Source organism: Gekko japonicus, unplaced genomic scaffold (genome assembly GCF_001447785.1).
Source record: "Gekko japonicus isolate JY-2015 unplaced genomic scaffold, Gekko_japonicus_V1.1 scaffold2449, whole genome shotgun sequence".
Taxonomy (NCBI): Eukaryota; Metazoa; Chordata; class Lepidosauria; order Squamata; family Gekkonidae; genus Gekko; species Gekko japonicus.
The window spans coordinates 138,305-163,562 of record NW_015174911.1 but is presented as its reverse complement, the minus strand read 5'-3'; positions in this window follow the sequence as shown (position 1 = coordinate 163,562).

Sequence of the window (25,258 nt, the reverse complement as noted above, 5' to 3'; positions counted from 1 at the left end):
TCCACCGGCGCATACCCAGCCCCTGGCTGTACTGCGCATGCTCGAGCATGCGCAGTTCGGCAGCTTCCCCCTCCCAATCGTCTCTTCCTCCCCGGCATCTGATCGTGCTGGGGAGCAACGGCGCCGCGGCTCAGGGAATTGTGGGATTCCGCCGCAGCGTCTCTTTTTTGGTGCGGCTTTTAAAAGCCGCACTTTGGCCAGTGTTTTCCCTGCCGTGTGTCAGGGGCCTGCGTTGTTGTTTTTTAACCTGGAGAATCGCGATCACACTCACCTCCTTGCTCCGGATCGCTGCGCAGCCACATTGCTCCCCGCCGTCCACATGCGTCGGTGTTGTTTCTCTCTCTCTCTCGGTTTGGGCATGTGCACAGGCAGCCATCTGTAGAGCAGCGATATCCTCTTCAACCCGACTGCTGTAACACTTCCCTTTAAACTTTCAAGGAACACTTCCCTTTAAACATTTACTGCCGAAAATGGCCTCCCTGAGATCCCGAACTCGTCTAAAGGCTAAAACTACTCACCATTTGAACATTGTTCTTAATAACGCGGTGGCGGAGCTCTGCCTATGTGCACACCGCCAACGCTTTTTTAAAAACGGCGGGCGAAAAGCGGACGCCTCGGGCAGCTTTCGAGCGGGGAGGGGGTTTAAACCGGAAGTGGCTCGACACTGCAGGAGCGATCACACAGAGGGGGAAAATGTGGCTGGAACCGGAGAATCAGGAAAACACCACTTGGGGACCTGGTATCAAAATACTCCGGGTTAAGGCGGTTTTGAGCTGGAAAGCGACGGCTGGGGACGGGAGGCAGATGTTGACCGTGTGATCGGGCAGATAAAATCCGTTTCTGAAGTGGGCCGAAACGGCCCGTCTGAACACTCCCACTGACTCTCTGTACCAGCCCTTGGCGATTTAATTTCACCCCTGCCCTTGGCCCCTTCAGGCCTCTCTGCCCTGTTGTTGGCCCTCCAGAGGAACTGGTTTGGCCCCTGTGTGAGACAGGATGCTGGACTAGATGGCCCCTCACTGGTCTGATCCATCAGGGCTTTTCTGATGTTCCTATCAGGGGAAGGCCTCGGCCTCCGTGCCCTGTTGTTGGCCCTCAAGAGGAACTGGCTGGGCCCTGTGTGAGACAGGATGCTGGACTAGATGGCCCCTCACTGGTCTGATCCATCAGGGCTTTTCTGATGTTCCTATCAGGGGAAGGCCTCGGCCTCCGTGCCCTGTTGTTGGCCCTCAAGAGGAACTGGCTGGGCCCTGTGTGAGACAGGATGCTGGACTAGATGGCCCCTCACTGGTCTGATCCATCAGGGCTTTTCTGATGTTCCTATCAGGGGAAGGCCTCGGCCTCCGTGCCCTGTTGTTGGCCCTCAAGAGGAACTGGCTGGGCCCTGTGTGAGACAGGATGCTGGACTAGATGGCCCCTCACTGGTCTGATCCATCAGGGCTTTTCTGATGTTCCTATCAGGGGAAGGCCTCGGCCTCCGTGCCCTGTTGTTGGCCCTCCAGAGGAACCGGTTTGGACACCGTGTGAGACAGGAGGCTGGACTAGATGGACCCTCACTGGTCTGATCCATCAGGGCTCTTCTGATGTTCCTATCAGGGGAAGGCCTCGGCCTCCCTGCCCTGTTGTTGGCCCTCCAGAGGAACTAGCTGGCCACTGTGTGAGACGGGATGCTGGACTAGATGGACCCTCACTGGTCTGACCCAGCAGGGCTCTTCTGGTGATCTTGTCAGGGGAAGGCCTCGGCCTCCCTGCCCTGTTTTGTTGGCCCCCCAGAGGAACCGGTTTGGACACTGTGTGAGACGGGATGCTGGACTAGATGGACCCTCACTGGTCTGATCCATCAGGGCTCTTCTGATGTTCTTCTCAGGGGAAGTCCTCGGCCTCCCTGCCCGGTTTGTTGTACCCTCCAGAGGAACTAGCTGGCCACTGTGTGAGATGGGATGCTGGACTAGATGGACCACTGGTCTGCTCCAGCAGGGTTCTTCTTACATTCTTATCAAGGGAAGGCCTCGGCCTCTCTGCCCTGTTGTTGGCCCTCCAGAGGAACCGGTTTGGACACCGTGTGAGACAGGAGGCTGGACTAGATGGACCCTCACTGGTCTGATCCATCAGGGCTCTTCTGATGTTCCTATCAGGGGAAGGCCTCGGCCTCCCTGCCCTGTTGTTGGCCCTCCAGAGGAACTAGCTGGCCACTGTGTGAGACGGGATGCTGGACTAGATGGACCCTCACTGGTCTGACCCAGCAGGGCTCTTCTGGTGATCTTGTCAGGGGAAGGCCTCGGCCTCCCTGCCCTGTTTGTTGACCCTCCAGAGGAACTGGTTGAGGCCACTGTGTGAGACGGGATGCTGGACTAGATGGACCCTCACTGGTCTGATCCATCAGGGCTCTTCTGATGTTCTTCTCAGGGGAAGTCCTCGGCCTCCCTGCCCGGTTTGTTGTACCCTCCAGAGGAACTAGCTGGCCACTGTGTGAGATGGGATGCTGGACTAGATGGACCACTGGTCTGCTCCAGCAGGGTTCTTCTTACATTCTTATCAAGGGAAGGCCTCGGCCTCTCTGCCCTGTTGTTGGCCCTCCAGAGGAACTGGTTTGGCCACTGTGTGAGACGGGAGGCTGGAGAAGATGGGGCACGGGTCTGATCCAGCAGGGCTCTTCTGATGCTCTTCCTATAAATACTGTTAATCAACCAATCCATTAATAAAATACTGCTTCAGTTAGTGTAATGTTCAACTTGGCTGGGAATGTGCGGCAGGGTTGCCAGCCTCCAGGTGGGGCGTGGAGGTCCCCTGGAAGTGCAACTCTTCTCTGGACTCCAGAGGTCAGCTCCCCTGGAGAAAATGGCTGCCTTGGAGGTCGGACTCTACGACATCATACCGGCTGACGGGTCCCTCCCCTCTCCAGATCCCACCCTCCCACAGGCTTCGCCCCCAGAGTTTGGTGTAGTGGTTAAGTGCGGGGACTCTAATCTGGGAGAACCGGGTTTGATTCCCCACTCCTCCACTTGCACCTGGCTGGATGACCTTGGGCAAGCCGTAGTTCTGATAAGAGCTGTCCTTGAAAAAAGAGCAGTTTCTGTCAAGAGGTCTCTCAGCCCCACCTACCTCACAGCGTGTCTGTTGTGGGGAGGGGAAGGGAAAGGGAAAGGAGTTTGTAAGCCACTCTGAGACTCCAAGTGAAGGGCGGGGTATAAATCCAATCTCTCCTCCTCCTCCTCCTCCTCCTCCTCCTGGAATTTCCCAGTCCAGAGCTGGCAACCCTAGCAAGCAGTGTTCCCTCTAAGCTGAGTTAGTGTGAGCTACTTCACAGGTTTTGTAGCCTCCGGCTCTCAGGTTTTTGTCTCCGCTCAGGAAGGACGGGGCTCCAGAGCAAACTGATTGATGCAGGGGCCAAATCGCTCGCTCACAACGTTCATGCCAGGAGCTCACAAAGTAGGATTTTTGCTCACAAGACCCCACAGCTTAGAGGGAGCAAGTACCACTTGTGAAGGTGGGCTCATGCCAGAGGTGCCCGAAACCCCCCACGCTCCCTTTCAAAATGCGACGGGTTAGATTCACAAGGAGGACGTCAGGACAGAGAGAATGGAACCGGGAGGCGATTGGGGGCCTTTTGCTAACCAGCTGATCTTCACAGGTGACTGCCTGCCTGGAATCCCCCCTGCCCCCAGTTCGCATGACTAGCGGGAAAGAAAGCGAGATGCGCCTGGAGCAGATCTCTCCGATCTCCGATCGTGTTTAATTATGCGCTGCCGCTGCCGCAGGGAAGGTCCGAAACTCTTTGGCTGGAGCCTGAAAACCCAGACAGGGAGAAATAAAGACGCGCCAAACCTAATCTGCCCTGTGAAAGAATGCCAATGCGTTTCTTGAAAGGGTACACGCAGGGCTAACTGTCTGGGTCGAGCAATGGCCCATTCAGGGAAGGCCCGAGGGGGGGAAGAAGAAGAGAGGAGGAAGAGGAGGAAGAAGAATAATACGAAGAGGAGGAGGAAAAGGAGGAGGAGGAAGAGAAGAAGAAGAGGAGGAGGAAGAGAAAAAGAGGAGGAGGAAGAGAAGAAGAAGAGGAGGAGGAGGAGGAAGAAGAAGAAGAAAAAGAAGAAGAGAGAAGGAGGAGGAAGAAGAGGAGGAGGAGAAGAGGAGGAGGATGAGGAGGAGGAGAAGAAGAGTCGGATTTATACTCCACCCTTCACTCGGAGTCTCAGAGCAGCTTACAATATCCTTCCCTTCCTCTCCCCACAACACACACCCTGTGAGGCAGGTGAGGCTGAGAGAGCTCTTTCGAGAACTGCTCATGAGAGAACAGCTCTGAGAGAACTGGGACTGGCCCAAGGTCACCCAGCTGGCTGCATGTGGAGGAGAAGGGGAATCAAACCCGGTTCTCCACTTCAGAGTCTGCCGCTCTTAACCACTACGCCAAGCTGGCTCTCTCCTGCTCACTTCCACGGCGGGGATTCAAACTTGGGTCTCCCAGATCCGAATCCAACACTCTAACCCCGGTGTCCCCAAACTTTTTGAGCCTTTGGAATTCTGAGATGGCTTGGTCGGCACAGCAACAAAATGGCTGCCGCAGGAGGCCGAGGCCCTGACACAAAATGCCTGCCGCAGCTAGGGCGGGCAACCTCCGGGTGATGCCCGGAGGTCTCCCGCTATTACAATTGATCTCCAGACAACCAAGATCAGTTCCCTTGGAGAAAATGGCTGCTTGGGAGGGTGGACTCCATGGCGTTGTGCCCTGCTCAGGCCCCTCCCCTCCCCAAACCCCGCCCTCCCCGGACTCCACCCTCAGAATCCCCAGGTCTTTCCCAAACCAGTGCTGGCAACCGTAGCCACAGCTTAAGTTTAGTCACACGTTGCCGATCGTTCTGCTGTGGCGGCAGCTGCGGCCAAAGCAACGTTTTTTTAAAAAAATCTGTGCAGCCAATCAGAAGCCTTCCTGACCTAAAGCCCCACCTGGCCAAACCCACTTTCTAAAAACAATCGACGGGTGCCAGAAAAGGTGGGAGCAGGAACCCCTCCCCCCTGCTCTAACCATTACCCCACACTTCCCTTGAGTCCAAGCCTAGGTGTATCTCAGACCACATCCTCAGCATACCAGAAAACCGGTATGGGCACCCTCGCAAGTTCACCTGGAAAGGCCTTCTGTTATGTAAAAAGGTAAAGGTTCCCTTGCTCGAAAGCCAGTCGAATCCCGACTCTAGGGTTGCGGTGCTCATCTCCGTTTCAAAGCCGAAGAGCCAGCGCTGTCCGAAGACGTTTCCGTGGTCATGTGGCCGGCATGACTAAACACCAAGGCGCATGGAACGCTGTTACCTTCCCACCGAAGTGGTACCTATTTATCTACTTGCAATGTCTTGCTTTCGAACGGCTAGGTTGGCAGGAGCTGGAACTAGAGACGGGAGCTCACTCCATCATGCGGCACCCGGGTCTCGAACTGCTGAACTACTGACCTTCCACAGCCTGCAGTTCAGCATCTTAACCACTTTAGCCACCCAGGTACTGTAGGCAGGATTCCCTCGATCCAGAAAAACTCTTCTCGACTTGCTCCCACAATGCCTCCGGCTGGGGCCTTTTGAATATGATTCACTGGGTGTCCTTCACGTTGTTAGGAATTTCCCCCTCCCCCCCCGTGACCTAATTACCTTCCACGGAGAGGCATCCGCGCACATTGTGTTTTTTCAAACGGAGAGAAAAAAGAGAAGAAGAGGAGATGGGTTTATATCCCACCCTTCACTTGGGGTCTCAGAGCGGCTTACAATCTCCTTCCCCTTCCCCTCCCCACAACAGACACCTCGTGAGCAATGCTCCCTCTAAGCTGTGGGGTCTTGTGAGCACGCAATTCGGCTACTGCATAAATCAGTTTGCTCTGAAGCCCTCCTTCCTGAGCTAAGACAAAAATATGTGAGCCGGAGGCTAAGAAACTGTGAGCTAGCTCACACTAACTCATCTTAGAGGGAACACTGCCCGTGAGGTACGTGGGGCTGAGAGAGCTCTTTCGAGAGCTGCTCGTGAGAGAACAGCTCTAAGAGAACTTGCGACTGACCCAAGCTCATGCCAGCAGCTGCAAGTGGAGAAGTGGGGAATCAAACCCGGTTCTCCCAGATTAGAGTCCGCTGCTTCTAACCACTACACAGAATAAGAATGCAGAGATCACACATTCAGTCACTGAGTTTTGTGCATTAGTTCTTAGATTACGGGAATCGTATTTTAAAAGTTCTTAAATTCAGATTTCTATTTTTGTATATTATGACTGTTTTTTTCCTCTCCCTCACATGTTACGCTTACTTTGTATGTTGGTCTCGAGACCGTAATAATAATAAACCAAACCACTACACAGAATAAAACCAGACTCTGCCTTCCGAGTCGTCCTATTGCGTTTTCAGAAGAAAACTAACTTATCATATGGCGTTGTGTATAGTATAGCCAGGAGATCCTAGGATCGTCTGGCAGCCCGAAGCTCTAGTTCTTTTTGGCGAGCTAGGCTTATTTGGGGGGGGCTGAGAGACCTGTGACTGACCCAAGGTCACCCAGCAGGCTCCATGCGGAGAAGGGCAGAATCGAACTCGGTTCTCCAGATTAGAGTCCGTCGCGCTTATCCGCTACACCACGCCAGCGACCTGTTAACAAAAGAACAGTGCCGGGAAACAGAGAGGCTTTGGGGGTGTTTTTGTGTTTGTCCCGAAAGTTCTTCAAGCCTGCCTGGAATCCTCCCCTCGCCCCCCCAATTCCAGCCAGTTTGAAAATGCCGCCAGGTTACCGCTAATGAACCAGAAACTTTCTTAACAAAGCGTACACTGAGATTTCTTTGTCCGCCAGCCTTTGGTTTGGCCAAGTAAGGCGGGGGGAGCCGCAAGAGAGACGGGGCGGGCTATTGGACATGGTTCTGGAATGCCGGGGACAACAAAAGCGATGGGCCGTTTCTTAATTAGGACGGAGGGAGCGAAGGTTCACATCCGCTAGGGAGGTAACGGGAACAACGGAAAGGAACTGGAGGATGCCAGTCCAGGAGGGCGGGGGGGGGGAGACTGGTGCTCGGGGCATGAGGGGCATACTAATGAAGAATCACACCCCTACAGACACTGAAAATGATATTTGGGAGCAAGAAAGCAGTGTGTGGTGTACGCCCCTCACCCCAGTGGTTTTGCTTTTGTATAAACCATTTTTAGCAAATCCCCAAAGGGTCGCCCTGTTAGCCCGTCGTACCAAAATGACACCATCCCTTTAAAGAAGAAGAGGAGAGGAGACTGGATTTGTACCCCGCTCTTCAGTACCTGAAGGAGTCTCAGAGCGGCTTACAATCTCCTTTCCCTTCCCCTCCCCGCAACAGGCGCCCTGTGAGGTATGGGGGACTGAGAGAGCTCTTTCGAGAACTGCTCCTGAGAGAACAGCTCTGAAAGAACTTATGACTGACCCAAGGTCACACCAGCGGCTGCGTGCGAAAGAGCAGAGACGCAAACCCAGATTAGAGTCCGTGCTCTTAACCACTCTACCAAACTGGCTCTCACAGAAGAGCTTTAAAGACTGATGTTTCTTTGGGCATCCACTTTTGTAGTTCGCAGTGTACTTCTTTGGATGCATGAAGTGGGAGTGATTATATATACAGTGCGGAGGGGCATGTGTGTTACAAAGTGAGTAAAAGTATCCAAGAAGTAAAGGGTTTTTGGCAGAATATGGCCCCGTCACATGGGAGGATTTGCCCTGCAGGAGGGACGGATCGGGGGCGCATCAAGCGGGCGCAATCATACTGTAACATCTGGGAATATAAAACAATTTGCACACATCAACATAAATATGTTTTTTGAAGTTTTTTTCAAAAATGTTTACAAAATTTTTAACAGAAAAAAAGATCCATGGTTAAATGCCTTCAATAAGGGTTTCAAACAGTCCTATTATTTTCCTAGCCGCGATTTCTGTGTATGGCTTGGAAAATAATAGGACTGTTTGAAACCCTTATTGAAGGTTTGTTCAGACGAAGAGACGAAACGGAACTCAATCCGGAGGTTCTCGTCAGCAGTCATTTTATGACAATCAAAATAACTTCATGTATCTTAATAATCACAATTATTTCATTAATGTTTATTAATTGTATTTAGTGTCACAATTATGTTATTTACAGTTACACTTTGAGATCAATAATATACTAACATGATGGTTGAATATATCTAGCGTCTTTTATGCCAACATTTATAGTTAAGCATATTGTGGACTTTATCGAATGGACTTTGTATATTGTACACATTCATTTCTTCTTCTATGATTGTACAACGTAGTATATTAACATGTTATGCTTGTGTCCCCATTCAAGGCCTTTACTTTTGCCGAATCTGCTTTTCAACATTTTAACGGGCTCTCGGAACAGCATGCTGGCACGTGGCTGCCAAAGGACTGGGAGGGGGGGGGCATAGCTTGTTTTTGTCCCTTGATCTGCAGCTGGGAATGTAAAAAACAGGAGGGGAAGTTTTGCATCGTGCTGGAGATAAACATCCCCACCCACTTCAAACTGCTTTCTGTCCAGGAAACGGTTCTTCCTCATATCCCTCCAGTGCCGGGAGACTGAGGTCGCTCACATCTGTTGCTCTGCTTTGGAGAGGCGGCCTCCCTGTTGATTTCCTACCTTGGCCCTGTTGGTCTCCCAAAGGAAGGATGGTGTTAACCCTCCCCTCCCCCTGGAAGCTTGTTTATTGGCAAGATGAGTCTTTTTCCAGATGTGCCCAGGAGAAGAGGGGGGTCATAGAGAAGCATCCCTGCATTGGAAATCAAGCCATTCAAAACAACCCTGTGGAGACAACTTCTGAAAATGTGTCTGTTTAGCAGTTTGGCCCAGCTCATGTGAGCTTGGACTGGCTCCCAAACCGAACCTTTGTTTTGTCATGGGATACATGACACACACTTACTTGGTTCTCCAAGCAACACACAGCTGTGAGGGGGAATCCCTTTGGAAGTCCCTCCAGCTGGGAGTTTTGGCTCACAAGCGCTCGTGGCTGCTGAAAATGGTACATTCGCTTTCTGACCATGTTCGCCACGAAAGTTTGTGACGTAACCCAATTCTCCTCTAGGGTTATGGATGGTCGGGTCAGGTAATTAAATGATGCGGGGGCAGTATTCCCACTCCCATACGGCCGTGCAAGAAATATGCATGTGCAACATCATTCTGATAATTACACCAACTTAAACGAACACCAAATGGTAAGACTTTTATTTAAAAAGTGTTTCGTTTATAATCACTGGCAAACTGATTGGTTTGCTCGCTCTTTGTTGAGAAATGATTTGTTGCCGAGTGACGGGCAATGATGTTTGGTCTCGGGTGCAAAAATTGGTGTGTGTGAAATGCTGCTGATCGCACTGCTTGAGTACAAAGAAAGTAGAGCAGGAAACAGGCTCGAGGGGCTGAACTGCCTAACGAAAAACCGGCTTCTCGGCGATCAGAACCTGAGTTGAACTGGCAGGTGTTTGAGCATCCCTAGATAAGAATTTGTGATTGAGTATCCCTAGATAAGAATTTATTAAGACCTAAGTTGTTTAATGATTCCGCCAATACAGAAAATATGTCCATCAATAACCTGTTTTTTAATTTTATTTTTATTTATTTTATTGTATTTATACCCCGCCCTCCCCATGAACGGGCCTTGGTAACTAATGTAACCCGCATTACAGGCACACTTGACCCAGATGATGGTGAAAGTGGATTGAAAGTGTGTTACTTAGTGTGTGTGAAAGTGCCTAATATGCCTTGGCCCAGGAACCGGCCCTGATTACCTGTTAGGGTTGCCAATCTCCAGGGGGCAGGGGGCTGGGGATCTCCCAGAATTCCAATTGATCTCCGGACTGCAGAGAGCAACCCCCCTGGAGCCAGTGGGTGCTGTGGGGGTGGACTCCATGGCTGAGAGCCCCCCGCTCCCCTGCCTCTCCCCTTCTACCTCTTTCATGTCCTGCTTGTGGATTTTCCAGAAGCACATGAGGGATCGGTGTTTCAAACAGGATGCCTAGCTGAATGAACCCCTTGGCCTGATCCAGAACAAGAGCCAGTGTGGTGCAGTAGTTAAGAGTGTTGTGCCTGAGAAGCCTGGGTTCAAATCCCGACTGTGCCATGGAAGCTCGCTGGGTGGCTATGGGCCAGTCATACCTACTCAGCCTAACCAACCTCACAGGGTTGTTGTGAGGATAAAATGGTGCAGAAGAGAACAACGTGCACCGCTTTGGGTCCCCACTCCCCGTTGAGGACAAGGGCAGGTATAAATATGGTAAATAATGCATCATCATAATAATAATCCAGTGAAGGGTTTTCTTCTCAGCAGAGGTTTTGGTGATTCACTGATTCAAAGGCAGATGACGAATCCTCCCGACTAGAAACAAATGTCCCCGACGGGCTGGAAAAAACTCTTAAAGCGGTTCGCAGGCCCACAATTAGACACTCTGGCCATGAGAAATCTCACGTTGTCCGTCTCGATTCCCACCCACTCCAGGGGGGGAAAAAACAAGCGCGACTCAATGGCAGAACTGTGCGTTGGACGGCAGGTCAAAAGGTGGGAATCCAAGACTGTGCCGAGATTCCAGCATTGGTAAAGCCCTGCCTATTGAGGGCAAAGAAGAGTTTTGCACTTGGCAAGGCAAGAGACGGAGAGAAGCCCTTTCTCCATTGTTTGCCGCATCCAGGCCCTTCCATTCCCACAGCCGAGAGGACAATAGAGACACAACAGGTTTCTCTGGGGATAAAACCTAATCTGAGAGATACCGAGTCTCTGAAAAGCTCTTCCTCTCCGAAGCAAAGAAATCTCACAGTGAAAAGCTTTTTGGGTCCCGACACCCGATCCGCTAGCTTTTTGGGTATTATTCTCCCCGGCATTGTCCGTCTTCTGAATGTGACGCTTGTTTCCCCACGGCTAATGGAAAGCGATTGCGCCGGGAGGGAGAGCTTCGGAGGGGACGGAGGTGTGTTGGATTTTCCCTCCTCGGCAACGGGTGCCAAGCGGGCTTTGTCCCACCTGAAAACGAGACTCCAGAGGCAGAGAGTGAAAGACTCCCGGGAAAGAAAGAAAAGGGGGACGCGAGCTCAGAGGGGGGAAGAGCCCTTGGCTGTTGGGAACCGTCGGGGAGTAAAAGTGGGTCACGGCTACCGAATGACATGTCGGGGGCGAAGGCATCTCAGGCTCCCATAGATGAGGGCAACCCTGATGGATTGTGGGAAATAGATCACTCTGACAGAGGACAATGCCAATGCCTGATGATCCGAGTTGCATTTTTTAGGTTATTGTCACCCTCTGTTCTAGAAACGTGCCTGATTCAGTGCAGGCAATATACTAGTATTCATTTGGGATACTGTGTGCGATTCTGGTCACCGCGCCTCAGAAAGGATATTATAGCATTGGGGGAAAATGCAGAAAAGGGCAACTCGAAGGATCAAAGGGTTGGAACACTTTCCCTGTGAAGAAAGGTTAAAGCGCTTGGGGCTCTTTAGCTTGGAGAAATGACGGCTCAGGAGGGTGACACAATCGAGGTTTACAAGATTATGCATGGGATAGAGCAGGTCGAGAAAGAGGTACTTCTCTCCCTTTCTCACAATACAGGAACTCGTGGGCACTCCATGAAATCGCTGAGCGGCCGGGTTAGAACGGATAAAAGGAAGGACTTCTTCACCCCAAAGAGTGATTCACATGTGGAATTCACTGCCACAGGAAGTGGTGGCAGCTACAAGCATAGACAGGTTGAAGAGGGAATTAGATAAGCATATGGAGCAGAGGTCCATCGGTGGCTATTAGCCACAAGGTATAGATAGGAACTCTCGGTCTGGGGCAAGTAATACACTGTGTTCTTGGTGCTTGGGGGGGGGCTCTCCTGATGTTCTTATCAGGGGAGGGCCTCGGCCTCTCTGTCCTGTTGTCGGCCTTCCAGAGGAACTGGTTGGCCCCAGTGTGAGACGGGATGCTGGACTAGATGGACCCCTGGTCTGATCCAGCAAGGCCCTTCTTATGTTCTTACTATGATAGCAGGTATAAACAATAATTTTAAATAATTTGCATCCTGTCTCCCCAGCCTGAAGGCTCACAGTGTAATAAAGCATACAGTATAATTAACCTTCCCTTCCCCAAAGAATTCCACAGTAAAAAAAGAACAAACAAACAACCGAGTCTGTAACACTGGAGCCATTTCTTCCAGGCAGCCAGAGGTGGCATTCGGGGCTTTCTTTCACTCCAGTTCATCTTCATGACAACAATTTAAGGGACGTAAGAGAGCAGAGAGTGAGTGTGACGGGTTCTAGGTTATGCAGTAAGATTCGTGGTTCTCCCAGTCTGGTGTAGCGGTTAAGTGCGTGGATTCTAATCTGGGAGAACCGGGTTTGATTCCCCCACTCCTCCACTTGCACCTGACTGGATGACCTTGGGCAAGCCGTAGTTCTGATAAGAGCTGTTCTTGAGAAAGGGCCGCTTCTGTCAAGAGCTCTCTCAGCCCCACCGACCTCACAGGGTGTCTGTTGTGGGGAGGGGAAGGGAAAGGAGTTTGTAAGCCGCTCTGAGACTCCTTTGGGTAGTGAAGGGCGGGGTATAAATCCAATCTCTTCTTCTTCACCAGTTTGGTGTAGTGGTTAAGTGTGCAGACTCTAATCTGGGAGAACCGTGTTTGATTCCCCACTCCTCCACTTGCAGCTGCTGGATGACCTTGGGCAAGCAATAGTTCTGATAAGAGCTGTTCTTGAGAAAGAGCTGTTTCTGTCAAGAGCTTTCTCAGCCCCACCGACCTCACAGGGTGTCTGTTGTGGGGAGGGGAAGGGAAAGGAGTTTGTAAGCCGCTCTGAGACTCCTTCGGGTAGTGAAGGGCGGGGTAGAAATCCAATCTCCTCTTCTCTCTCTTCCTCCATTTTATCCTCACAACAGCCCCACGAGGAGGCAAGGCTGGGGGGGTGTGAGAGAGGGAGAGGGTGACGGACTCAAGGTCAAACCGGTGGTTTAATGAAGATTATGAATTCGGGTCTCTATGTTTCTTGCCTAACACCGTACTCATCACAGTACACGGATGATAGATCATAGATAGGCAGACAGACAGACAGACAGATAGATGATTGATTGATTGATAGATGATTGATAGATGGATATATGATAGATAGATGATTGAAGGATGATGGCAAGGTAGATGATAGATGATTGATAGATAGATAGATGATAGCTGAAAGAAAGATGATAGATGATTGATTGAAAGATAGATGATAGATTGATGATAAAAGAAAGAAAGAAAGAAAGAAAGAAAGAAAGAAAGAAAGAAAGAAAGAAAGAAAGAAAGAAAGAAAGAAAGAAAGAAAGAAAGAAAGTTTATTATACGGTCTATGACCAGCACAGGTCACGTGACTACAATTCTTATGAAATAATAAAACTTAACAGACAGAGAGAGAGACAGGTCTTAAAATTTGTAAGTCTTACACAGGTACATCAGTTTAAAAAAAAAATCAACCAGAGCAAAGGGGTTAAGAGTCTAAGTTGTTAAGATCCATGTCGATTCGGAAAGTTTCCTACCAGATTTTCGTAGGAAGCTGCGAAGAATTTCGCTCTGAATACTGTGACCCCAGATCTCCCTGGGAAGAAGAAGAAGAGATTGGATTTATACCCCACCCTTCACTTGGAGTCTCAGAGTGGCTCACAATCTCCTTTCCCTTCCCCTCCCCACAACAGACACCCTGTGAGGTAGCTGGGGCTGAGAGAGCTCTCTCTCGAGAACTGCTCTTGAGAGAACAGCTCTGAGAAAACTGTGGCTTGCCCGAGGTCATCCAGCAACCGCAAGTGGAGGAGTGGGGAATCAAACCCAGTTCTCCCAGATTAGAGTCCGCGCTCCTAACCACTACACCAAAGAGGCACGGAGGCAACATTGTATACCTTTAGGCTGGGGGTCTCCAATCTTTTTGATCCCGTGGGAACATCGAGAATTTTGAGAGGGGGAGTAGTAAAGGCCACCCCAAGATGGCTGCTGCAGGAGTTGCGGTTGGATGGAATAGCTCTCTCCTTACACCTCCTGGGGAAAAGAAAAGACTCAAAGGGGGTACGGAATCGCACACTGCATAGGCTCACCCGTCCTCGTGATCCTCTGGTGGAAAAGCCTTTCACTTAAGGGATAGCCAGTCACAAGCTCTGCCTTGCAATGACCCCGGCCACTTCCTGAAAAGCTCGGCAGGCACCAAGGGAAGTACTGGAGGGCGCCACATTGGGGAAGCCTGCTCTAGTTCTTTCGGGGTCCGTTTTGCAGCTTGGCTTGGGCAGCAAAATGGCGCCAGTCACCTTCCCCGAACAACCGCCGAATTCAGGCGTTTTCGACAAACATTCCATTTCTGTCATCCGTATCCGACGCCCTCCAGGCAGGACTCCTTTGCATATTAGGCCACACACCCCTAATGTAGCCAATCCTCCAAGAGCTTACAGAGCTCTTCTTACAGGAGCTACTGTAAGCTCTTGGAGGATTGGCTACATTAGGGGGGTGTCGCTTAACATGCCAAGGAGTTCCTGCTACAAAAAGAGCCCTTGGGTTCTCTTCACTTCCCGTCCTTTCCAGTTTGCCCTCATGTCCAAAACAGCCCTTATTCAGATTCAACAACTTGGATACTCAGGGCGCCGATCGGTATGTGTGGGTGGGTGCGCACGCGCGTGTGTGTCAGTTGTCGCCAAGTCCACACGCGTCCCCCCTCACAAACTAAGGTCACCGTCTCTTGTAGGCCCCTTGCTGGGGTCAGGGCATCGTCCTCTCCGGCCCTGATTCCCCAGCCGGGCGTTCATTCGGCTCTCCCCCTTTCCCCCTCCGAGGAGGAGGGGGAGCCGCTCTCGCGTTTGTTTGTCTTTCAAACTGGAGGCTTTGCAGATATTAAAATATCATCCGGGAAGAATTTGCTTTGTGAGGGATTATTTGGCAGAGAAGGAAGGTCACCGGTGGGCTGAAGGAGGGGAGTGGAGAAGGGTTTTAATTCCCCCTTGATGTCCCTTTGGGGTCCGTGTTTATGCTTCCCTAGAAACAATAGCAGCTGGGATGGGAATAGAAGTCGGAGACTTTAAAATATTCCAGGCATTACAGGAGGTAGGGATCAAAGCATGCTGGCGGGGAATTGTAACACTAGACCCGGCCGCCGTGGGGGTCTTTAGGCTAAGGAGAGGAAAACGGTTTTTCATCGGTTGCGGGTCTGAAGAGAAACAGTGACCTTATCGTTTCGTGCTAGGGTAGGGGGGAGAAAACCTCCAGGGCAAATGAAGGTGGGCGAATGAACCTGGAAACTCAAACAAGAGACGATTGTATATAAGAAGAGCTGAGCTGGATCAGACCAATGGGTCAACCAGTCCCACATCCCGTCTCACATGCTGGCCAGCCAAATTGGGTTGCCAGGCCTGGGATGGGAAATACCTGGAGATTTTGGGGGTGGAGCCCAGGGAGGGTGGGGTTTGGAGAGGGGAGGGACTTCAGTGAAGTGTAACGCCATAGAGTCCGCCCTCCAAAGCAGCCATTTTCTCCAGGGGGCCTGTTCTTGGCTGTGCCAAGGCTGAATTCGGGGCCCACTGCTGGCCTCATCTGCTTCTTAACGTCTGCAACCTTTTATAGTCAAAGAACCGAACAATATCAGAATTCAGAGCAAGACATCAGCAAGGGCAAGAGAGCCTATCTGTGTAACTGAAAACATACAGATTCACATGACTGATAATTGAAGTGTGGATTAATAAGCCACAAAATTCCTGCAGCCCAAACACTAGTTATTGTGGATTCTTTATTAAGTGGGAAGTGGCACATCCCCCCAGATCTCTCAAGAAACAAAGAGAAGGGTGCCCTGTGTAGAGTTGCCAGTCTGAGCCTGGCAACCAACAGGAGGGATGAGGGCAGGACGTATGGGTGTGTGTGTGTACGTCACTTCCAAGTACAACAGGAAAATGTCGACGGGTAGCTCTAGGAACTGCTGGGAACTCTATGGTAAAACCATAACGTTTCTAGCACCCTCTAGAGCTACCCGTTGTGACGTATCAGCAGAGAGGCTGGTGTTTTCTTTTATTTATCCTAGCGGCAGCAATCAGCGGAGGCCTGGCAACCCTAGCTTTGTGAAATTCTTTTAGCATACCGGCACACATCTTCACATGGTTCGCACTCGGGCCACCGTTCACCTCAATCATTCTCCTTTCTGTAGAGCATCTCTAAGAAGTGCTTTAGTCCCGTAAGGAATATCTCCGCCCGCCGTTCCCTTTCACGTGGTGGTTATCCTAGCATGCCGCCTATCCCTCCTGTATACCTTAAATTGGAGATGTTGTTTTCTTTTTTCCTAAGAGCCATTGTGGTTCTGCACCGGAGCCCATTCAGCTGTGGATCAGAACCCCTCACTCTAAAGATGAACGGGCCAGATCTTATAATTTATGTAATGTGCGAAACTGACCTAAATAGTCAGGCGATAAGAAAGAGCTGCAATGAACGTTGACAGCACACAGACAGTGGAGACGTTATAATTTTCAAGATAGGAAACAGTCCCTGGGTTGTTGTTCTTTGGGGGGGGGGAAGGGGGGAGAATTCCCACCTTTCATTTCTTAGAAGTCATTTTTCTAGACATCTTTTCCCCCTTTCCCGATGCCGATCGGTTTCCATGTGTATATTTGTATGTGGTTAGGAGATTAAATATCTTTTTCCCCAGGGAACCGGTGCGAGGGTTAGCTACCCTTGGTTAGCCATGAAGAAAACATTCCAAAGGACTGACTGATTAGAGCGGCTGGGTTTTTTAAGTCCCTTCTTTCCGTACAAAAATAAAGCAAAAAACCCAAAACCCCAAATCCTTGAAAGACTAAAAAAGAAAAACACTAATTCCCCCCCCCCCCCGACGGTTTCGGGAACGGAATCTGATTGCATATGAAACCGCTAGGACCGCAATGAATCCCTCCTTGAGAATACTTCCCGCCGCCCAGGCCGGTTCACACGGTTGTCACTTGATGACTGCAGCAGCTCCCAAGGGACGACTTGCCGATGTGAAGGAGCCGCTCCAGAGAGCCCATCAAAAAGAATGTGTCGGTTGACCTATATGTAATAATATACCAATGGACTGAGAACTGTAACCCATGTGCTGCAGATCTGTGAATGGCCCAGGTCACATAGCCGGCATTACACAGGAAGTGATATCATCACACCAGCAACTTCCAGACGACAGTCCAGTATTTGGGCAAAAACTCTACTGTAAAACCAGATCCTACCATAGAGTTTTTGCACAAATACCGGCATGTCACCCAAAGTTGTTGCCGTGATGGCATCCCTTTCTGTGCAATGCCGTCAGTGGCCTGGGCCTTTCTCTTTCTACTGTAAGTCCCCCCGCTGGCCAGCTGATGGATGGTTGGGGGGCGGGGCGTGGTGGTGGGGGACCTCCACCTCCACCTGGGGGTCTGGCAACCCTATATTGCTGTCCAGCCCCTCCTCAAATGCCTCCCTCCCCAAAATCTCCAGGTATTTCCCACTCCAGAGCTGGCGACCTTAGGTGTAACTTATACACAAATGAGGCCCCAATCTATTCTACATTCATTGTGTCTTCCCTTAAAGATGCACGGGGCACCATATGTGGTTCTCCCCCATTTTATCCTCACAACAGCTTTGTGGTGTTGGTCACAGGTGTGCGTCCGCGAGTAGCTGGCTCAAAGGCCAGTTCCAGGTCTGCTGTGATCGCTGAAGATCCTGGGACTCTTCCATTTAGAAAAGACGTGACCAGAGCACTTTTTGTAGAAAAAGCCCAGCAGGAACTCATTAGCATAATAGGCCACACCCAACAGCAAGAACTCATTAGCATATTGGGCCACACCCCTGACCGCACAGCTCATTAGCACATTAGGCCGCACCCCCATGTTACCAGACGTGTGGTCATCCAGCCACACCCACCTTTTGCTTGTTATTCTGTTTACCTTGTTTGTTGTCAAAACCCAGGGCCTTTTTTTGTAGCAGGAACTCCTTTGCATGTTAGGCCACACACCCCTAATGTAGCCAATCCTAATGAGTTTCTGGTGCTGGGTGTGGCCTATTATGCTAATGAGTTCCTGCTGGGCGTGGCCAACTCAGGAGCCAGCCGGAACTCTGTTCCTGTGCGTTCCTGCCCAAAAATAGCCCTGGACGTGAGTAAGGGGGGACATGGGAGAGGTTTATACAATTATGCACGGGGTGGAGAGAGCTTACAATGAGGATTCCCCCCCTCCCTCTCCCCAAAGACTAGAACTCAAGGGCATCCAAGAAAGCCGATGGGCAGTAGATTCAGGACGGACAAAAGGAAATACTTCTTTAGACAACGTGTGATTAAAATGCGGAATTCGCTGCCAGAGGATGTAGTGATGGCTGCAGGCACAGATGGCTTTAAAAGGGGATTAGATTAGATTCCTGAGGCTAGGTCTATTGGTGGCTACTAGCCTTGGTAACTAAATGGAATTTCCAAACATTAGTGCCAGGAGGCAACATCAGGGGAAGGCCTCGGACTCACTGCCCTGTTGTTGGCCCTCCAGAGGAACTGGCTGGCCCCTGAGAGAGACGGGTGGCTGGACTAGATGGATCACTAGTCTGATCCAGCAGGGTTCTTCTGATGTTCTCATGAGGGGAAGGCCTCAACCTCTCTGCCCTGTTGTTGGCCCTCCAGAGGAACTGGCTGGCCCCTGAGAGAGACGGGTGGCTGGACTAGATGGATCACTAGTCTGATCCAGCAGGGTTCTTCTGATGTTCTCATGAGGGGAAGGCCTCAACCTCTCTGCCCTGTTGTTGGCCCTCCAGAGGAACTGGCTGGCCCCTGAGAGAGACGGGTGGCTGGACTAGATGGATCACTAGTCTGATCCAGCAGGGTTCTTCTGATGTTCTCATGAGGGGAAGGCCTCAACCTCTCTGCCCTGTTGTTGGCCCTCCAGAGGAACTGGCTGGCCCCTGAGAGAGACGGGTGGCTGGACTAGATGGATCACTAGTCTGATCCAGCAGGGTTCTTCTGATGTTCTCATGAGGGGAAGGCCTCAACCTCTCTGCCCTGTTGTTGGCCCTCCAGAGGAACTGGCTGGCCCCTGAGAGAGACGGGTGGCTGGACTAGATGGATCACTAGTCTGATCCAGCAGGGTTCTTCTGATGTTCTCATGAGGGGAAGGCCTCAACCTCTCTGCCCTGTTGTTGGCCCTCCAGAGGAACTGGTTGAGGCCCCTGTGTGAGACGGGATGCTGGATAATATGGACCATCGGTTCTGATCCAGCCCATCTCTTCTTATGTTCTTTTACAAATGCTGGTGTTACACCATGACACCAAGATGGTTTCAGGACGGAGGCCAGGTTGTTCTGCAGTAGGAGTCCAAGAGTCGAGTCCAGGAAATTTCCAGGATAGGTTTCTAATGAGAAGTATCAGACAAAGGGAGTATTGACTCTCAACCGCTTGTGCCCTGGAAACCTTGTTGGTCTTCAAGGGGCTGCTGGATTCGAATCCCGCACCATTACACCGAAACGCCTAGCCCTCGCGAACGCAAACACAAAGCAGTACCCTTTGTTTACATGTGGCAAGCATTGTGCTACAGATGTAGTATGCATGTCTCCAATGTGCGAACAAGGTCGCAGTTATCTGCCTTGGCAAGACGACTGTGGAAGACGAGCAAGTTAATTAAGCCAAAGCTGAAAAGGAGAGAGAAACAATTTCCTTTTAGCAATCCTCCCCACTGCCTTTCAGAGTTTGCTGCATGTCTCGGCAGGGCCGGGAGCCGTCTGGTATCTTCTCGAGAAGGCGGCAGTTGGTAAGCTGGGAAGCTTGTTGGCGAAAACACGGTTTCCGAAAAAGAAGCCGTTGGCAAAGTGGGTAGCTGGATCAAATCCCAGAACACTAGGCGTAGGGGTCGCTTGGAGGGACAGTGCTAATCCCTACGGCAGGGGGTCCCCAACTGTTTTGCGCCTGTGGGAACCTTTGGAATCTTCAGAGTGGGCAAGTGAACACCAAATCCAAAATGGATGCCAGGGGAGGTGGAGCCCAACCCAAAATGGCCACCGGTGGAGGCGGAGCCCAACCCAAAATGGCTGCCGCCAGAGGTGGAGCCGAATGCAAGAACTCACTCCTAACTCTGTAAAAGAATCACGGGGGTGGAATAAAAAGAGCTAAGGGAAGCTGGCATGGGGGGGGGCGAGGGAGGGGGAAAGAAAAGAGAGGGAAGCTCAAGGGGGAGGGAGAAAGAGAAGGGAGAACAAAAGGGAGGAGACCCTAAAGGGGAGATGGAACCACATGCCAGCTAAAGAAAGCCCCGGTTCTCCTGATCCTACGGGGCGTTTTGGCTGCTATTCCAGATGTCGAAAAATCCTTTCCTTTGAGAACACAAACACAGGAATCTGCCTTATAGTCAAGGGTCATTTCGTAGAAAAAGAGGTGCAGGAGCTCATTAGCATAACTCATTAGCATAACTTATTTGCATATGCCACACCCCCTGACATCACCGGAAGTGTGTCAGAAGGCAACACCCACCGCTCAGGCTCCACTGGACTGTTTTGGATTCCTAGCTATTGGGGGGGGATGTGCAGATCTGTCCTCGCAGAGGAGGGAGAGCTTGTACCTGAATAAAACTGGGTCTTAAAGGTGCCACTGGACTGTTTTGGACCGGGGGGCCGGGGGGGGGGGCTCTACAGCTTACCTGGCTGCTACTTGGTCTGACTGAGGGTTGCTGGGAGCAGGGGGCGGGGCTTGTTGCATGTGCCCGCCCCCTGGGCTCTTTACTGCTGGAGCTCCGCTCCTGTGCGCTCCTGCAGGAAATGACCCCTGCTTATAGTTAATCAGACTCTTGGTCCATCAAGGTCGATATTGTCTACTTGGACTGGCTCTCCAATGTCTTAGGCGGAGGTCTTTCCCATCATCTGCTATCTGGTTTGGTGTCGTGGTTAAGAGCGCGGACTCTAATCTGGGAGAACTGGGTTTGATTCCCCACTCCCCCACATGCAGATCCTGGGCGACCCTTGGGCAAGTCACAGTTCTCTCAGAGCTCTTCTGGAAAGAGCAGTCCTCAAAAGAGTTCTCTCAACCCCACCTACCCCACAGGGTGTCTCTTGTGAGGAGAGGAAGGTGACTGTTAAGGCACTCTGAGGCTCGGAGTGAAGGGTGGGGTATAAATCCAATCTCCTCCTCCTCCTCCTCTTCTTCATCATCATCAAAGCTACCTTCATCAGATACATGCTGTAGTTGCAGGAAACTGATCAGTGCTAGATACTGGACCACGGAATGTATTGCTTTCCCCGTTTATGGAATTTGTTGCCAGAAATGACCACTTGCTTAGATGGTTCTCTGTGGCTGGCTGTTCACCAGGAGAGCAAATAGGCATTAATGTTCAGAGGCAGAAGGGTGAAAAATACCAATAACAGCAGAAGAAGAAGAAGAAGAGAAGGAGGAGGAGGAGGAGGAGATTGGATTTATACCCAACCCTTCACTACCCAAGGGAGTCTCAGAGCGGCTTACAATCTCCTTTCCCTTCCCCTCCCCACAACAGACACACCCTGTGAGGCAGGTGGGGCTGAGAGAGCTCTGAGAGAAACGTCTCTTTTTCAAGGACAGCTGTGCCAGAACTACGGCTAGCCCAAGGTCATCCAGCCAGGTGCAAGTGCAGGGCCGGCCAAAGCTTATTTTGCACCCTAGGTGAGGATCCCTCCCCATGCGCCCACCATGGCTTGGACCCGTTAATTGGATCTGTACCCCGGACCTCCCATTCCCCTGGAACCCATGCTCTTAGCACTCACTTTTGCTTTTGTAACTTTGCCTGCTTTGCACATCTGGCTTCCACCAAGGAAGACTCTGCAAAGAAAGGCACTCGCAGTCGCAAACAACCTCTGCTTCTCACTTGCCTTGACAGTTCCTTGCTGGGGTTGCCATAAGTCAGTTGCAACTTGAGTGTCCTTATGTAATAGCCCCCCTACTTAGATTCTTCTTTGACTCAGCTGAGTGACCCTTCTGTGCCCAGAGGGCTAGGTTCTTTGGTGGAATTGGTGTTTGTATCATCAAAAAGATCATAACATGTTTAAAACTCAGTAGTGTTTGCAGCTGAACCAGGACAGCGGGGGGGGGGGACCAGTTTGGTGCCCCTAAGGGCCGGCACACTCTAGGCGAGCGCCTAGTTCGCCTAGTGAGTGAGCCGGCCCTGAGCAAGTGGAGGAGTGGGGGAATCAAACCCGGTTCTCCCAGATTGGAGTGAGCGCACTTCACCACCACACCAAACTAGAGGGGGCAGTGGGTTAGGGTCGGCTTTTGGACTTCTTGACCTTCTGGGTATCCTAGCAGTCACAATGAGGGACGAAACGCTGATCCAGATGGAGCCAATCTGGCGGGGCTCTTCTTATGGGCTGTGGTCCATTCTCTCCCCATCACTACAGTTTAGTTTGCTGTTTTTAGCAGTATATCACTGGGGCTGGATGCAGGTGGGGATTTCTTATTGCTTCCTTTTTGCTTGCTGGGGGGGGGAGAAGATGTGCCCCTTTCCAATGTTCCCTCTAAGCTATGGAGTCTTGTGAGCAAAAATTCTACTTTGTGAGCTGCCGGCATTAAAGTTGTGAGCCAGCGATTTGGCTACTGCATAAGTTAGTTTGCTCTGGAGCCCTCCTTCCTGAGCTAAGACAAAAATGTGTGAGCCGGAGGCTAAAAAACAGTAAGCTAGCTCACACTAACTCAGCTTAGAGGGAACACTGCCTTTGACCCCACTCGTTTCTCGTTATCGCTGTCAATAAGCTGGTTTGCTGTCCAGAGATGATCATGCCCACCATCAGGTGAAACCGCCTGTCTCCTTTTTGCAGCTCTTCAGGGAGGGCGGCTCAAACAACGTAAGGTGGCATATGAGGGCAAATTAGAACATCTGGAGTCCATCGTATTGTGGTGGATGCTGCTGCTTCTATAGCAGATGAAAGGGCCTTGTGAAAGCAGGATGGAGAATCTCTGGTTGATCAGACCGTTGTGACGCTGCCAACGTAGCGGATCAAGGCAAGTGCGGGCGATTGCCTCTGGGCGGTTGGGAATACAAGGTAGGCAAATCCGCATTCTTTTCGAGGGTTGAAAGCATTGCACAATTTTTAAAGGGGATGATGTGGCTGCAACAACACCAGGCCCAGCCATCCTTATGATCCGCTGTTCGTGTCCTATCAACAAAAAAAAAATCTTTCTCAGTATGCTTCATTACTTTGGCCACCAAATGAGAAGCGAGCCCTCACTGGAGAAGAAGACCCTGATGCTGGGAAAGATTGAAGGTCAAAGAAGACGGGGACGGCAAAGAATGAGTTGGTTAGACAGTGTCATAGATGCAACAAACATGAAATTGAGCCAACTTCAGAGGACGGCAGAAGACAGCAGGGCCTGGCGAGATCTTGTCCATGGGGTCGCGAAGAGTCGGACTCGACTGTGCGACTGAACAACAACAACAACAATGCCTCATTTGAATGCCACAGACATAGACAGGTTCAGAAAGCCAGTTTGGTATAGCGGTTAAGGGCGGCGGACTCTAGTCTGGGAGAACCGGGTTTGATTCCCCCACTCCTCCACATGCAGCTGCTGGGTGACCTTGGGCCAGTCATAAGTTCTCTCAGAGCTATTCTCTCAGGAGCAGTCCTTGAAAGAGCTCTCTCAGCCCCACATATCTCAGAGGGTGTCTGTTGTGGGGAGGGGAAGGGAAAGGAGATTGAAAGCTGCTCTGAGACTCTGAGTGAAGGGTGGGGTATAAATCCAATCTCCTCCTCCTTCTCCTCTTCTTCTCCTTCTCCTTCTCATAAGAACATAAGATAAGTCAATGTTGGATCAGGCCAGTGGCCCATCCAGTCCAACAGTCACACAGTGGCCAAAAACACCAGGTGCCACCAGGAGGACCAGCAGTGGGACCAGGACACTAGAAGCCCTCCCATTCCCCCCCCAAAGCATATGTCCCAGACCAAGAGTTCCTATCTATACCTTGTGGCTAATAGCCACTGATGGACCTCTGCTCCATATGTTTATCCAGTTCCCTCTTGAAGTTGCCCATGCTTGTAGCTGCCACCACCTCCTGTGGCAGTGAATTCCATGTGTTAATCACTCTCCACCCCTCAGCCGTCATTTCTTCTTCTTCGTCTTCTTCTTCTTGTGACTAGATAGATTCATGGAGGATAGGTCTATCAGTGGCTACTAGCTATGGTAACTAAAGGGAACCTCCACATTCAGAGGGAGTCAACCTCTCAATCCCAGAGCCAGGAGGCAACTTCAGGGGAAGGCCTCGGGCTCTGTGCCCTGTTGTTGGCCATTCAGAAGAACTGGTTGGCCGCTGTGCGAGACAGGATGCTGGGCTAGGTGGACCACTGGTCTCATCCAGCAGGGCTCTTCTTATGTTCTTATCAGGGGAAGACCTTGGCCTCTGTGCCCTGTTGTTGGCCCTCCAGAGGAACTGGCTGGCCCCTGTGTGAGACAGGAGGCTGGGCTAGGTGGACCCTCACTGGTCTCATCCAGCAGGGCTCTCCTGATGTTCTTATGAATACTCAGTTGGAAAAGGGTGGAGGAATATACTATCTTGAATTCTTACTGTGTAAAAACTAAGGCAATAGATGACAGTTCACTTTGAGATTTAGACACAACTTCTGACACCAGGCAGACGGTGGCGTGAGAATGGACAGCAGAGCTTTATGCAGGACTATGGTTCAGCCTGCCGGTGCTAGAGGGTGGCCAGGCTGGGTGTTCGCTGGGGCACCAACTGTAGCTAGCATCCCATTGGCACCCAAAGCCCCACCTGCTTTGAAACCTCCAAGAGAGTCAGAAGTAGCACAAGGGAATTCTTAGTCGACACACGCACTCTGCCTTTCCCTAGAGGCTCCCTGAGGTTGCAGCATCCAGAGGTCCCCAAATCCTGGAGCTCTTTTGTATGGTTTGGATTTACAACTGGTACACGGCACTACGTAAGGCGTTGCTTTATTTTACAGTATTTTCTGCTCACGGCTGTTGCTGTATGAAGAGTACTAGATTAGATAGATAGACAGACAGAAAGATAGATAGATAGATAGATAGATAGATAGATAGATAGATAGATAGATAGACAGACAGACAGACAGACAGACAGACAGACAGACAGACAGATGATTGATGGATAGACAGATGATTGATAGATGACAGATACATATACATGATAGATAGATAGATAGTTGATAGATACATGATAGATGATAAATGATAGATAGATGATAGATACATGATAGATCGATTGATAGATGATAGATATATAGATGATACATAGAAACATGATAGATAGATAGATAGATAGATAGATAGATAGATAGATAGATAGATAGATAGACAGACAGACAGACAGACAGACAGA